The sequence below is a fragment of the Schistocerca piceifrons genome, chromosome 3, assembly GCF_021461385.2.
Source record: "Schistocerca piceifrons isolate TAMUIC-IGC-003096 chromosome 3, iqSchPice1.1, whole genome shotgun sequence".
Taxonomy (NCBI): Eukaryota; Metazoa; Arthropoda; class Insecta; order Orthoptera; family Acrididae; genus Schistocerca; species Schistocerca piceifrons.
The window spans coordinates 894,128,130-894,143,744 of NC_060140.1; the positions used below are offsets into that span (position 1 = coordinate 894,128,130).

Below are 15,615 nucleotides of genomic sequence, written 5' to 3' on the forward strand. Positions count from 1 at the left end.
CCATTGAAGAAGCTGTTGCAGATGCGTTGTGTGTTCTTTAATTGACGCTGAAGCAACAAGAATATCATCTAAATAGGAATACATCAAAGGGAAATCATTCAAAATCGTATGAACAAATTGCTGACATGTTTGCGCTGCATTATTTTGACCTAATGATATCTTTAAAAATTCGAAAAGTCCAAATGGAGCTGTTTTAGGTACATCTGCTTTTGCGACAGGAATATGGTGATAAGCCCACATACGGTTAGTTTTAGAGAATATATTTCTGTTGTGCAGTTTACAGTTGAAATCTTGTAAATACTGTATTGGATAGCGGTCTGGGACTGTGATAGCATTTAAAACTCTATAGCTCCACGGGACATCAAGTTCAATCTTCCTTTGGAATGAGATGAAGGGAAACTGACAAGGACCTTTTGGAAGACGACATATGGCATGACGATCATCTTCTGAAATTCAAATTTTGGTTTCGCCAATTTTTTAGGTGATTTGTGGCTTGTGCATGCAGTGGAGGTACTGTCATTGTGATTGTATGTTGCACATTAATTTCAGAAAAATTGTTATCAGATTTCTCCATGAGAATGACAGGATATCTCTTTACAAAATCTCGATATTCATTCTGTGGGTCGATCAAAAACACTAAACTGTCAGCAGGCACGTCTACAGATAGAGCAACTTTTATGACTTAATATCAAGTAACGACACTGTGTAACAGCATAGATTAAGGGTCGACCTGCGACAGCAATCGCACAACTTGCGTACGAGCCGCTAGACGCCGCCGCGAGCGCTAAGAGTGCATTGCGATAGCAGGCGCGCGTGTTGCGTACGGGCCGCGAGGTGCCGTCACGAGCGCAACCGTATATAAGTGCCGACGGAGTTCGGCCATCTCTCAGTTTGTTGCATTCTCATTTTTGCCTATTCTCTTATTTGCTTAGTTGCTTAGCTCTTATTCGTTTATGGCTCATGTTACTGCGCTCTCTTTCAGCCATTCTGATTTCACTTTTGCATATTTCTCATTTTGCTAATAATATGTTCCTTAGCTTTTTACAGTTGAATTGATTGACATAGTCTCATGTACTGTTTATATTTTGATGTTCTTTAAATACTGTAATAATTATCGGAAGCATTTTTTCCCTTAAACTCGTGTAAAGTATTCTCGATGTAGGATTTGTTCTGTGACACAGGTGTAAGGTTTTGAATATAAATTATATACGAAACTGTGCTTTAAAAGGAATTTATTTTTTCAGTTTGTACTACATCAGACGACAATTTTTGTGATATGAGCGAGAAATTTGAGGGGCGAACCCATGGAAATAGTCTTAAGTGATCCCCTTTAAAAATAAAAATTTGTGTGACACTGAAAGGCGTGACACTGTAGGCACCGAAAATTTATATATATATATATATATATATATATCAAAATTGTACGTCACAACTGGCGCAAAAAACTGTTCGGCGAACATCTACAAGAAGAAATGGCCATGGAAAATTTTCGTCGAAGGTCTGTTTCGGTGTTCAGTAGTCTTTCACCATAGACATGTATTATGGAACTGGTGGCAACAGAGAGTTGCCGTTTCTGAAGGTTTTTGTGATCTAATACTGTTGCTGGCAATAAGGAAAGGTCTGCTCTGGAAACGACCAAAAATCTATGAGTGTTGCGATCCGTTTTGGACTGACGGTGAGATGATTCACCTTCCTCGCCCTGTGCTGCGACAAGCGAGTAGCGTACTAGTTTTCCATCTGAGCGTTCGCAGACTGTTGAGAAATAAATGAACGTGGTGGTGTGCATTTCTTCACGTTCTGTTTATAATGATATCAAATACGGAATGTTCCTGTGCGCGCTGCGATGATATCGATCTGCTTCTCTATCGTGTCCCAGTTCGCACTTTCTGAATCTGGGTCGTTAGTTTAGAAATCTGTCTTTCCATACGGGAAAATCTGTCATCCTTAGATAGAGACGAAATAGTTTCCATAGTATACACCACCTGAATAATAGCCGTAATCTCTACAATTTTGTCGGCCGTAGAAGCCACTACTTCGAGATTTATATTTTGAGTAGCTGCTAGTATAGAGTGCTCATTGGTTGGTAGCTGTTGGAGAAATATAGTTCTTAAGAAATCACCGGTTCCTCTCGTTCCAGTAAGACCACGCGTCTCTCGGAGCAAAGTAGATGGGTTCTTTGTTGTCTATTTCGGTTTGCAGTTTTTAACTTCACTACCAGACAATCCCAAAACGTAATGATATAATGCCATCTCAGTGCTAACATTTGCTGTAGTAAATTGGGATTCCACTTCCAAGCGATATTTCCATACCGGTGTCGTTCGATGATGAGTATTCATTAAAAAACGTATTTAAATTGCCACAGCGAAATTGAAATAGTGATTACAATGATTCCTGTGTACTCATTATCAAATCGGCGTCGGCATTCTTGGGTTCTGGTAAAAAGAATTATTTATTTCTCACCATATAAATGAAACTACCAACATACCATAACTTTATAACAGGTGCATGGAAACGATAAAAAGATAAACATAAGATTTTTTTTCTATATGCAAGCTGGCTGGTGCGAATGGAGAAAACTGGTGCGACATACCAGTGCAAGTTTTCAAAGCATTTGAAGCACATCTAACTTTTTAACAACGCCAAAGTCAAAGTTGATGTGCAACTGTAATCATAACAAGTAACAGTAAAATCTGTGACATATTTGGAAGTGGTATGTGTCACTGAAGTTGACAGGAGTAGGAAGGGAAGGGTATGTTTAAGCCGTAATATTTCTTATTTATTAAGTGTCACTGCTACTCTAGTTGCCGGAAACTAGTTAGACTGCGTACGACGTCGCGTCAACAGAGAGACCGCGCGGGAATGTACATGTCACAGTAGAGAAGTCAGTTCGACAGTAGTGCAGCACATTCTTATAGAAAAGTTAGTCGTAATGCATCGGAATCCCGGCTGTATGAATAAGTTATTTAGGACGCCCAGTGAATTATATATAATTTGATGGTTTACAACTACGAACATAAAGCAGCCGAAATCTATAAAGAAACAAGCAGAAAGATTTAAACGTTCAGGAAACCAGACAGAGAAAGGATAGTGCCATACCTCTGTGAGGAATTTGAAACTTTTAATTAAGGACAGGAACATGTAGAGAAACCACGGCTAAAGTTTGAATGAATAGTTGACTATGTGCTTTTAGGTGTGTGCCCAGTAGGACAGTTCATAATGGGAGAAATTCTCCTTGGTGTACAGTGACAGTGATAAACTTCTAAAGAAACACACTACTGAATAATGTGTATATAAAATAAAACATAGGCTATAGGTAGATTTTGAATGAAACCTGTTTTGCACTCGATAGACTCAACACTTGAAGCCTTCAGTGACTACTGTATCTGAATGTTATTAAATGATTTTTCACAATACTCGAGGAAATTCTAGGTGTATGTAAAGGCGACATTGTTTCTCGTACCACTGAAGAGATGAGTAAGAGATATTTGTGTTAGTGGCATTGAGAATGACTGAAGTCATTAAAACTGAAGGAAGCTCCTTGACCTATCAGATTCTACAATAAATTTTCAGCTGAGTTAGATTAGATTAATACTGGTTCCATGGATCATGAATACGATATTTCGTAATGATGTGGAACGAGTTAACCTCTGCTAACTATATTCTATCATAGGTCCCTTGACACACTGCTAAATATTGCTCGCATACAGATCGTGAGGATAAGATTAGAATAATTGCAGCATGCACAGAGGCATTTAAACGCTGATTTTTCCCACATTTCATACTTGGATGGTACAGTGAGACCTACGCTCTGCTGTACACTTCACAGTGGTTTCTAGAGTATAGATCTAGATGCAAAGGTGTATGCAAATAAATCGGTATTATAGTTAACGAACTGGCAGGGTGAAAGTTTCAATTTGTTTATTCAAAAAATATTCTTCTAAGACGTGAAAAGAGGAGGCACTGTGCAACATCAAAAACCAAATAACTGTACTCATATTTGAGTGCTGTTTATATTGACAGTGTCCAGTGGAAAATTCTGAGAGCTTTAACAACATTTTGATTTGAACCCTTATACTGTGCTTTCTCCTAGTACTCCGAAAAATTACATACATGTAGGTAAAACGTTTCATTACATTGTGTTCTCTGTGTCTTGTGGAGAGGATGTATACTTTGAGTGTATGGTAGTTCGCGTGTACACTACTACAAATTTTATGAGGGCAAAGGCCTATGTATTGCTTCAGAATGGTATTTCTAAAAGAGTTTGTAGTTATCACGTATGGTTGGTCAGTAATAACACACACTAAGTATTGAATATGCATTTGTTAATCACTGAGCCAAAATGAACAAACATAACAGAAGAACAAGTTACATGACGAGAAGATGCTAGAACAAAAGCAGTCCAAAGAAATGTCAAAGGTAGGGCACTCTGCGCCAGAGATGCCACAAGTTAAATTGAAATCTCCACATTATTTTATTATGTAGGTAATAAAATTTTTTAAAAAGTACATCACACATTTTAATGAATAATTTTAAATTACCAACAAACACTCTGCATTACTGTGATCTTTCCATGAATTTCTACCACTGTAGTTTCAAAATGCTTATTACAGGATCTCTAACTTTCAGTGTTCCTATATTTATATCCTTTCTTTGATAAGTTACTTGTTTCAAATCCTTTGTATCCACTTAGTGAGCGATTCGCTTGATGTAGGCCCTAGGTAGAGTCTGAACACATTTTTCAACACCCCCCCCCCGTAGCGGCGAGTAAGGCAGAGGAAAGCTTCGTCACAAGAATTCATAATCTTCATGCCAGTGCAGCGGTTGGAGGCGGCGTCTAGTGCGAGAAGTAGGCGCGTCGGGATCTGCGGTGCAAGGGTCCCGTGGTTCCAACAGCTGCGCAGGCGGAGAAATATTGGCCGAAGGCAGGTCAGTGAGTGACGACACTGGTTTCAGTTGATTAACAGACACAGTCTGTGGGCGTCCATGTAGATGGATGATGAACGTGTTCGTACCATGATGTAGTACATGGTGAGGGCCCGAATAAGACGGCTGCAAGGCTGCTCACACAATGTCATCCTGCAGCATCACAGTCGCACAAAGCGAGGTCCTTGTGGATGAACATAGGTGGGGTGGAGTGAGGGAATGGAAGGTGGGTGCGGAGGCATGCGATGTACGTATGAGCTCGGTCAACCAGAGTGGGAAGATCCACGGTAGTCGCTGATAGTGAATCGTTCACGAACTCGGTGGGAAAGAGGAGGGGTTCACCGTATAGAATCTCAATGTGCGGTGACACCGTTCGACCAGGCCGTTCTCCTGCGGGTGGTAAGCCGTGGTGTGAAATTTGGCAACGCCGCAGAGTCGTGCTAAGAGGATGGACTGAAACTGGCATCCCTGGTCGGTCGTGAGAGACGGGGGACAGCCGAAACGAGCAACCTACACCCAGATGAAAGAGCATGCTATGGCCTCGGCCATGATGTCGATAAGAGGAACCACCTCAACCCAGTGGGTCACAGTCGATGATTGATAAGATGTATCTGTAACCCTTGGAAGGAGGGTGGGGACCTATGATGTCAATATGGAAGTGCCAAAAACTCCCTGTTGGAATGTCAGACTTGCCCAATGGAGGTTGAGTGTACCTGCCAACCTTGCTGCGCTGGCACGGGACACATGCATGGGCCTAAGTGCAGCAGTTGTGCTTCATACCTGGCCAGACAAAACGCTCCTTAAACAGCCGTGTCGTAGCTTGCATTCCACGATTGGCCAAGCTGTGCAAGCCAGTAGGGACCAGGGGGCAGGGTGTGCCTGTAGAGGTGTCACAAAGGACAGGGATCGTCAACCCTTGTAGTATGTGGGGCTGAACAGAGAGCAATGACTCTTCTGATGTTATTCGCTGTATATCATCATCTTTGGCCTGAAGTCGGGCGAGCTCTTCCAGATTCAGTGGTGCGGTTTGCGTGCAGGTGCCGGAAAGGTAGTCCGCCACAATGTTCTCCACACCGTGAATATAGCACCTGTCTGAAGAATGTTGACAGATGTAGTCCATTGGCGGAAACACCTCGGCGGAAGGATAACAAGTAGCATCTACGAGTGGCTTGTGATCTGTATACAGGGTGAAAAGTATTTAAACTGACAAACTCTGGGATGTTGTAGGATACATCAAAACAAATATTTTTCCCTAATGTAATTTTTTCCTATGAGGAGTATTTAAACCAGTAGAGGGAGATTTCACGGGAAGCAAATTAATTAAACCAACAGACACTTTTCTATTTTTTTTATGACCAAGAGACAACACATTAACACAACCCAATTTCAGTTACAGTAGATTTTCAAAAATGCCTCCATTGACATGTAAAAAAAGATTACACTGTAGGATCATGTTCTGACACGGGCAACCAGATCCTCTTCTGATGCAACAGGAGTTTGTGTAAACAAGGTTGTGATTCTCTCCCCACACAAAAAAAAGTTCAAGAGAGGACATATCTGGGGATCGAGCAGGCCTTGGTACAGGAGCACCTCTGCCAATCCACATTTATGGGAACCGTCGGTCCAGGAATTGATGTACACGATGACTGAAATGTGCCGGTGCTCTGTCATGTTTGAACCACATGCGTTGTCTTGTAGGGAGTGGGACGTCTTCCACAAATTTCGGCAATGCTCTGGCGAGAAAATTGTAATAGTGCCTGCCATTTAATGGCCTAGGTAGCAGATACGGCCCAATTAAACAGTCCCCAACAACACCGACCCACACATTAATGAAGAACCGCACTTGATGAGCACTATAGTTCAATTCTTTTATCTTGGCGGTTCGCGCATGCCCTCCCAGACGAGGGAGATTGCTGCATTGCCAGTTGCACGCACCAAGAGAAGCAGCGCCATAGTATAGTTCGCAAACTTATGTTTAGGGAGGAGCGCACAGTTTATGAAATAAAAGCCACCACGGCCGCATTAACCCTTTCACTGCTACAGAGATGTGCTCCCCGCATTCCATGCTGTGCCCGATTTTCTCGTGACTGCACTGCTCGCCTGTGCAGACAATATGGTGTTTCGACTGCTTTGACACACATTATCATTTGATTTCACAAAAACTATTTTGCTCAAAAATTTGATTTTTACACATCTTCTTGACTGATACCTTCCCCCCCCCCCCCCCCCCCCCCCCCCCCCTCCCTCCTATAAATGACTTAATTTTGTTTCGATGTTCAACACAGTTCTTGTATAGCATTAGATGTAGTAAACCATTGCTTGAAATTTTGAAGAATTTTCAGAGGTAAAAGTCCATAGCGTATACTTTCCGTATGGTTGATTTTAGTTGCCACTAGAAATTTCAAAAAATTACATTCAAATGAATAAAATTCATGAAGTAAGACACTTCGATATTGTTTTTAAATAAAGATAATATTAGGCACCAAACAAGGTTTCAACTCAGAACCTTTCGGTTATCAGCGAAACACTTTAACCATTACGCTAACCCAGCTCGTCATTCAATTGATCTACCGGAGGACTTTAAAATATCATGCAAAATACCGACAAACACTGTCGGTATGACTATGAATTACTCACGTGTCGTTGAAGTACAATAGGAAATAAGCAATTACCGCTATTTTTTATTGCAAAAAAGCCGTTAGTGAGAATGATACAAACACCTTCCCTTGCTATTGCCTGAATTAGGAGGCTTATTGCTTGTTTGGTTTAATTAATTAATAGAATGTGAAGTAATTTGTATAAAGAATGCTTTTTCCAAACTTTCTATAAAAGAAAGTCTGCTATCAAGACATTGCTTTTGTTCAATTACTTTATTTATGACTGAACGTTTCTAAAACTGAAGACACTCGTCCGTGCTCTGCACTGCAGTCGAGCTCTGTCAACGTCGTTCTCTGTTCATTGGCTGACTGTGTTTTGTGACGTCAGATGCGCAGAACTAACCTAAACTCGGCCGTTGTCATAAATGACGCGCACTTTAGTAACTGTGGCATATGGATTATCCTCACTCCAAACATGCGAATTGTGCATGTTGAAGACTCCATCACGCCCGAACGTTGCTTCATCGGTAAACAACACAGAGAATGGAAATATAGGATGCATTTCACAATGTTCCAGGTACCACTGCGAGAACTGTGCTCTGGGTGGATAATCAGCTGGTTCCAGGTTGTGGACACGCTGTAAGTGAAATGGACATAACAATTGCTCTTGAAGGACTGTTCTTACATTTGTCTGATTCGTCCCCATGTTACGTGCCATTGCACGAGTGCTGATGGAAGGATCCCGCTCCACATGCTGCAAGATAGCTTCCTCATATTGCAGCGTTCTTACCATGTGACGGCGTCCCTGTCCAGGTAATCTTCTAAATGATCCAGTCTCACACAGCTGTTGGTACACAGCAGCAAAGGTTGTATGATGCGGGATACGGGGATTAGGGTATTGTTGTTGATAAACCCGTTGTGCAGCTTATCCCTTGTAGTGCGCTACGTAGTATGCACCAACCATATCAGTGTACGAACTCCAGGTGAATCACTCCATTAATAAACAGACAATGCACTACTACACTGGTGGACAGCAGTTGCCTACAACTGAAGATCGTAATACAGCCTCCATTGGTTTAAATAATCCTCATATGAGAAAATGACATTAGGGAAAAATATTTGTTTTGATGTCCCCTACAACCTCCCAGAGTTTGTCGGTTTAAATACTTTCCACCCTGTAGATCAAGATAGGTCGCCCCTTCAGGTCACTGTGGAAAATTGCCTCGTACACTGCGAGGAACTCATGGTCGAAAGCTGACCATTTACACTGGCTCTTAGTTAGTTTCTTGGAAAAGAAGTGGAGGGATTGGGTGGAATCACCGGTGTGCTGGTGTAAAACAGCGCCCACAGCTGAGTCACTGGCATCTGTAGCGATTGAGACATGGGCCTCAGGATTATGGTGGGCGAGTGTGACAGCATTGGCGATGGCAGTTTTAAGGTTACAAAATGCATCGAGCATGGGTTTGGTCCACTCCAACTTCCATTTCCCAGTGGTGTTCTTGCCAAAGAGGGCATTGGTGAGGGCCAGTTGGTTGGAGGCACCCTGAGGAATATGGTGGCAATAAAAATTAGCGATACTCAGAAAACGACGGAGCTGGGCTTAATCCTTGGGGAGAGGGATATCAAGTATGGTTTTGGCATGAGAACTTATCGGTCAGAGGCCGTCGGCGGAGACGGTATGGCCTAGGAAGGTCACTGATGTGGAACACAGTTGAGATTTACCATGGTTGATCACGACACGGTTGGCAGTGAGGACCGAATGAATGGCATCAAGGTGAACTTGATACTCCTCAGCGGAGGAAGAAAAGATCACTGTATCATCTAAGTAAGCGTAAGCAAATGGCAAAGGGAGCAGAATGGAGTCAATGAACTGCTGCCATGTTTGCGCAGCATTTTTCAATCCGTAAGGTGTGTAACAGTATTCAAATAGGCCGAAGGGTGTGATGATGGCCGTCTTAGGAATGCCCGGTGCATGCACAGGGATCTGATGGTATGCCTTGGAACAATCTGCAACAGAGAAAAAAATTAAAACCATATAGTAATTGCGTGAAATCCTGTATATGAGGAATTGGGTAGATATCAATAGTGATGCAAGTGTTAAGTGACCTGTAGTCCCTGCACATGCGTAAGGTGCCGTCGTTTTTAGGAACAAGGTGAATGGCTGAAGACCAGTTGCTATCGGAGGGGTGGAGGACGCCCAAAACCAACAGATCCTGAATTATTGCCTTGGCGCGCAGAAGTTTGGAAGTGTTAAGGCGTCTGGGCTTATAACAGGTGGACCGTTGGTGGTGCAAAATCCTACAAAAAGTGCCATTACTGATGGCCAATACTCGCGAAGGGTGGTCAGCAAGAGGGGTCAAGAAGAGATCCGCAGGCAAAGTTGCTTCACTGACCTTGGTAAACCGAGGCGGCATAGGTGGGACGTTGGCTCTAGTAGATGATGGAAGGCATGGTGAAGGAGTGACCCGGTGCAAAGAATCAGGAGGGGCGCATGCAGGTGCATCTTGGAGATTCGTCCGCAGCGATGCGAAAATGACAGCAAGCGGTTGAATGCTCGACACAGGAGCAGGTTGGTGAGAAGGCGTGGTAGAGGCGTATGTTGGGTTGCCTCGTTGCAGTTCTGCAGATAGACGATGTATTGACAACTCAGCAGAGGTAGAGGCAATGCGGGTGCATAAAGCAGCATTCTGGATGCAGAGTTTGTTGATTTGTGAGTGCACGTCTGACAGGTCAGTGAACTGTGCAGTAATGCGCTTAAGCAGGGATGCACATGTGGAAAGCGTAGCCAAGGAGGCATAGAGCAAAGTCGTCCTGAACTGATGCGAGCACGGAACAGTAGAGTCAGATGGCGGCTTGCAGGTCTGGTGAAAGGTCATAACAATGTAGAAAATCCAAGCCTGATCACAGGTTCATCCACATCAGCAACATGGAAAGTCCAAGGGAAGGTGTGGACAGGTGATAGGGGAAGCGACATCATGATGGAGCCATGGACTGCAATAGGAGAATGATTATCAGCAATCAAGGAGAAGGTAGTAGGTTAAAGTGTCACCAGCATGCTTGGCCGGCATAACGCTAACTGTTGACGAGAAAGCGAATGCCTGATGACGTGTCTGTGGCATAGAGACATCGCGTCACTGAAGCGAGTGGTGCAGTGTCGGACAGTAGGCGCCGTGAAGGAACATGGCGGGATGTGGCACCTAAACATGCCCGCCAGAATTGTTTGGGTATCGCGCAAGGTGCACAACAGTTGCGGGTGGCATCCCCGCTAGTAGCATGGAACCAGCACAGCAGATAGGCCAGTAAGCAGGGCAGTGCGGAGTGAGAGGGGGCCACAGCTGATTGCGTTGGGGCTGGTAACCAATCGGGTTGCTGCTCAAGCGAGGTCAGCGGCCGTCAGGAAACTGTAGGCAGTACCTTCTCTAGACTGCTAGGTGGCAGCTCTTGACTGGCAGCTGAGGCCCTAATGCGAGTGCGCTGGTCTCTGCCGGCAGGGCGCAGAACCGAAGGTGCAGGTGTGCCACCTGAGGGTGATGGAGATGTCATCCATGACAGGCGGTGTTGGTGACAAATGATAGTCTAAGCCCGATCTGCCATGCATAAACAAACCTCAAGTAGATCGGTGACGTGAGGCAGTAGATGTATTTGCAGATCTGAAGGCTTTTTGACCATCCACAGGGTCCAAAATGCGACATCAGGTAAGGCTTGATCGTCAATTAATACACATAGCTGCCGCCAAAGCTGGGAAGGAGTGCGGTTGTTGAGAAGCTCGTTGTGAATAATGTGGTGGATGGTCTCCGCTGGAGGGCGGCAAAAGCACTTGATGAGCAGTGCTTTTGCTGTCTAATACTTGTGCAAGTTTCTGTTGAGGTTCGGATGAGCAGGTAGCTTGGGAAACCTGCCGGGTAATACATGTTGAGGCAGCACCAGCAGTCGGAGATATGTGCAATCAGAGCAGGATGCCTCCGACACTGGAAGTGCAGTAGCGGTGAATGGTACATTGCCCGAGGTCTGCGTGGGGCGGCGGCCGCATGCAGCACACGGTGTAGAGGTGGTGGGCATAAAGGTCGCCATGGTGTGTCCCAACAGCAGGCCTGACAAAGAACACGGCGTGGGTATAACAGCCAGTGCCGTTGCAACAGTGGGCGGAAGGCAGTCGAAGTGCAGCCAAGGGGAGGCTGACCTGGGAACCGCAAGAATGTGCAATCCTGTGCATAGAAATGTTTGATTCGCGGTTCTGGATCTTCTTTGGCATGTCAAACCATTCTGAAGATAAAGGCGTTGATGAAGGATAAACCGCAATGTCTTTAACTGGAAGGTCATCCACAATGTCATTAGGCGGCGTGCACTGTTAATGTTGTGGCTGTTGTGCTGCCACACTAGACGGCCATGTTGAGCTGGTTAAGGTTAGGTGGCCGTCGGCATGGCCGGGCATAAGTAATTGTTCACTTTTAACCAAAGTCACATTAGATACATTTGACCACTCGTGGTCCCAAGCTCCCAAGCATGGTTAATAGGGTATGTGGCACTTGCACCGAAAGACACTGGTAGATCCATTGGGGCGGAAGCAATGTGGGCTGGCACATGAAGTTCATAAATGACGAAAACAAGCACAAAAAACTCGCAATGAGACGATGATGATGATGGTGTTGGGGTCACCACTGTGGTTATCACATATGGTTGGTCAGTAATAACACACACTAAGTAGATTTATTAATCACTGAGACAAAACAATCAAACGTGGAAGAACAAGAAGTTACACTCCGAGAAGCAGCTAGAACAAAAGCAGTCCAAAGAAATAAGAGTCAAAGTTAGGGCACTCTGCGCCAGAGATGCCACAAGTTAAGTTGAAATCTCCACATGGTTTATTTTATTATGTAGGATATAAAATTTTTAAAAAAGTTCATCACACATTTTAATGAATAATGTTAAATTACCAGCAAACTCTATGCATTACTGTGATCTCTCCACGAATTTCTAGCACTGTGGTTTCAAAATGCCCATTACAGGAGCTCAGAATTTCAGTGTTTCTATATTTGTATTCCTTCTTTGCTATTTGTTTCAAATCCTTTGTATCCACTTAGTAAGCGATTCACTTGATGTAGGTAGAGTCGGAACACATTTTTCAAAGCTTATTTCAGGTATAACTGCAAGATAGCCCTACATGGAATATAAGAATTAAAAAATAAAGAATTGTTCGATAAACATCAGCACAGTGCAGGAGTTTTTCAAATTTCCCCATTAATGTAAATGAGTGCCCACTAGCAGCTACATTTCATAATTCCTTTGTATCTTGACTGATAGTGGCTGTATGATCAAAATGGTGTGTGTTCTTTCTGACATGTACAAAAGAGCAGACTCTACATATACAATTAAGGGGAGATTGGCCAGTGATCTCGTCAGTGCAGATTCACACCACATTCGAATTCTTATGGGATTTGGCAAAACGCTACGAATAATGAGGATAATGGGCAGGAGCACTACATCAGTAGTTTGCAGGTAAGTTGAGAATTTGGGTCTGACGAGAGGCATGCTAGGGAAGTCTGTGCAGTTGCAATGACCACTGTGTCCAGATGGCTCAGTGGTCATGTGAACTCCATTTTCGATGATGCGATTCAGAACATGAAGAAATGAGAGACAATTTGATCTTTGAAAAACAAATACGATCAAGTGACGAACATCACTATCTGGTTTAGACTTGGATTTTTTCTAAAATTCCAAGGAACCTGTAATTAATTTTAGTTTGTTTTATTACTTTTAAATGTCAGTTGAAAATTATGTACTTAAAAAAAAAGTGGTCAGAGCATCTGCCTAGTAAGCAGGAGGCCTGGGTTCAAATCCCGGTGTGGCATAAATTTTAAACTTTCTCCATTGGCATAAATCAGTGTCCACTAGCAGCTACATGTCGTAATTCCTTTGTGTCTTAATCTCTACCTCCTCCATATCTGTGCTGCATTGAAGTAGAAGTTATAGCCACACACATTCAGCATTCCTATTTCACTGCTGAAATGATGTCCTGAAATTTGTATATGTGAAGTGCTTTGGAACATGATTAAGAATGGAACAAACTCTGTTAAACTCTTCTTTCTAACATTAGCATTGTGAGAGATGATATTAAATTCAAATGATTGGCTACCATATTCAGTGAATTGTTCCTATAGTAGCTGATAACATGGGGGGGGGGGGGGGGGGGGGGAGGGGAGGGGTGTGAACATAGAAAGCAGATTTATTGGACTTGGTTAGGCATTGAATGCACCATCAAACAGCAGTTTTGACAAATCATATATTATAGAAGTCACAAGAATCATTAGGTCACTGAAAAGCAATAGGCTAATTCTTAAATTTCTATTTCAGTGAAAGTACTAATGTCTTGTGCCAAGATAAAAATCTTCTCGGTTTTGAAGCCACATCAATTCCAATAAAATTCTCGAGTTTTTGTGGCTAGTTCTACCATTGTCATCAGGAGTAAAATTACTGACTGCCAGAGATGGCACTGTCTTGTGCCAACTTGGTAATGCCTTGTCTGAGTTACCTTTGCGACCAGATGGTGGGTCAAGGTATAGGTCTTGAAATATTGAAGTATGTGGTAGTACACTCATTTATAAAAGTGGAGATAAACAAGTGACCTCTTGTTATGGACCCATCTCTCTCCTTTCCATGCGATCTAACAGCTTTGAGAAGGTATCACAACAGAGCATTGAACCACTTCTCTGACAATCTGTCAACAGCAGCTCAGTTCAGCTTCTATAAGAGCTTCTGTACAGAGGAACTAGTAGATATCCACAAAAACTCAGTTCTAGTTTAATAAAACAAGAAAAGCTGTGCTGTTGCCATTTTATGTGATCTTACCAAATTCTGTGATTATGTAGATCATAAATTCCATTAGGGAAACTAAAACGATACGGCATTAAATGGTGGAGTCATGTATTAACAATACAAAACAGAGGGTCACATTGACAAGTGCTACAATAGAAATAAGACTGAATTCAAAGTGGACATCTTTAAATATTGTTTTTCCACAATATTTGGCAATTGGCTCCTCCTGTTCTTGGCCTTTGTAAATAACTTACCTGAGACATTGAAGAACACTTCTGAAATGTCAATATTTGTCTTAAAGTTTAACATCTGATCTTACAAAGATTGGTATAATGCAATTTCAAGCAAATAAAACTGATTTGCAGACAACAGAAGTAGAGGTCAATTGGCACACTCTGAGTGAGGCTCTGTGTACGAAATTCTTAGGCATCTAGATGGATAATAAACTGAGATGGCACCTGCATGCGAACATGGAGAAAGTATCAAGAACAGTCAGCTGTAATTTCATCTACAATTTATTTTCCACACTACTTTTTCAGTGATACAATACGCCACCATGAGGCCCTAAACAACAAAATTAGCAGCAGTATTACTAACAAGACTTGCATGACGTAAAGGTACAAACTGGATACATTAGAGCATATTTGTCATTGATAATATCTGAGTAAGTCTCAAAAATGCCAATATGTACGGATAATCCACAAGCTATGTTTCTCATGTAATATGGAGGATAATAAGAACTGTAAAAACAAGTCTCCAAATATGGGTAAGCCAATAACGAAGTATATGTTCTTAGTATATAAGTGACAGTGTGACAGTCAAATATCAGTTAGATAAGCGGACAGTTATAATAGCAGTCTAATCTTGCTACTAATAAACCTACACACAAATTTATTCATTATTTTATTTATTTGTCTGTGGACCATTTGGTACAATAGTATTGGATATGTCAGCATCATACAGAAATATTTACATATAAATTTTTACAAAATAAGGTAGGATAAGATGAGGATATGGCAGGAAATCTACTATGACCTCATCAAAGGAACCATCATAGCATTCACCTCTGCTACAAGGGGACACTATGGAAAACCCAAGTCAGAATGGCTGGACTGAGGATAAACTCCAGTCCTTCTGAATGTGAGTCCACTACATTAAGACTGGAGTAGCAAACTCCCTCAGTCATGCTTGAATGGAGAATAAAAAATCTAGATTGTGAGTGCAACATGTGCAGTCAATAAGTAAATAAATGAAAAAGAAATTTTGAAAATAAAACTGCTTC

The 15,615-nt window shown here is 42.5% G+C and overlaps 1 protein-coding gene across 1 annotated transcript in view; it reads left to right on the top strand.

Annotated features, from left to right (window-relative positions):
- The first annotated feature begins 2,664 nt into the window (after nucleotides 1-2,664).
- The window catches only part of LOC124789317 (zinc finger protein 501-like), a 58,570-nt gene continuing 45,619 nt past the window's right edge, over nucleotides 2,665-15,615 (top strand). The window contains exon 1 of the mRNA XM_047256631.1: nucleotides 2,665-2,749. The gene's annotated coding sequence lies outside the window, so the exon portion shown is untranslated. The remainder of the gene's footprint in view (nucleotides 2,750-15,615) is intronic.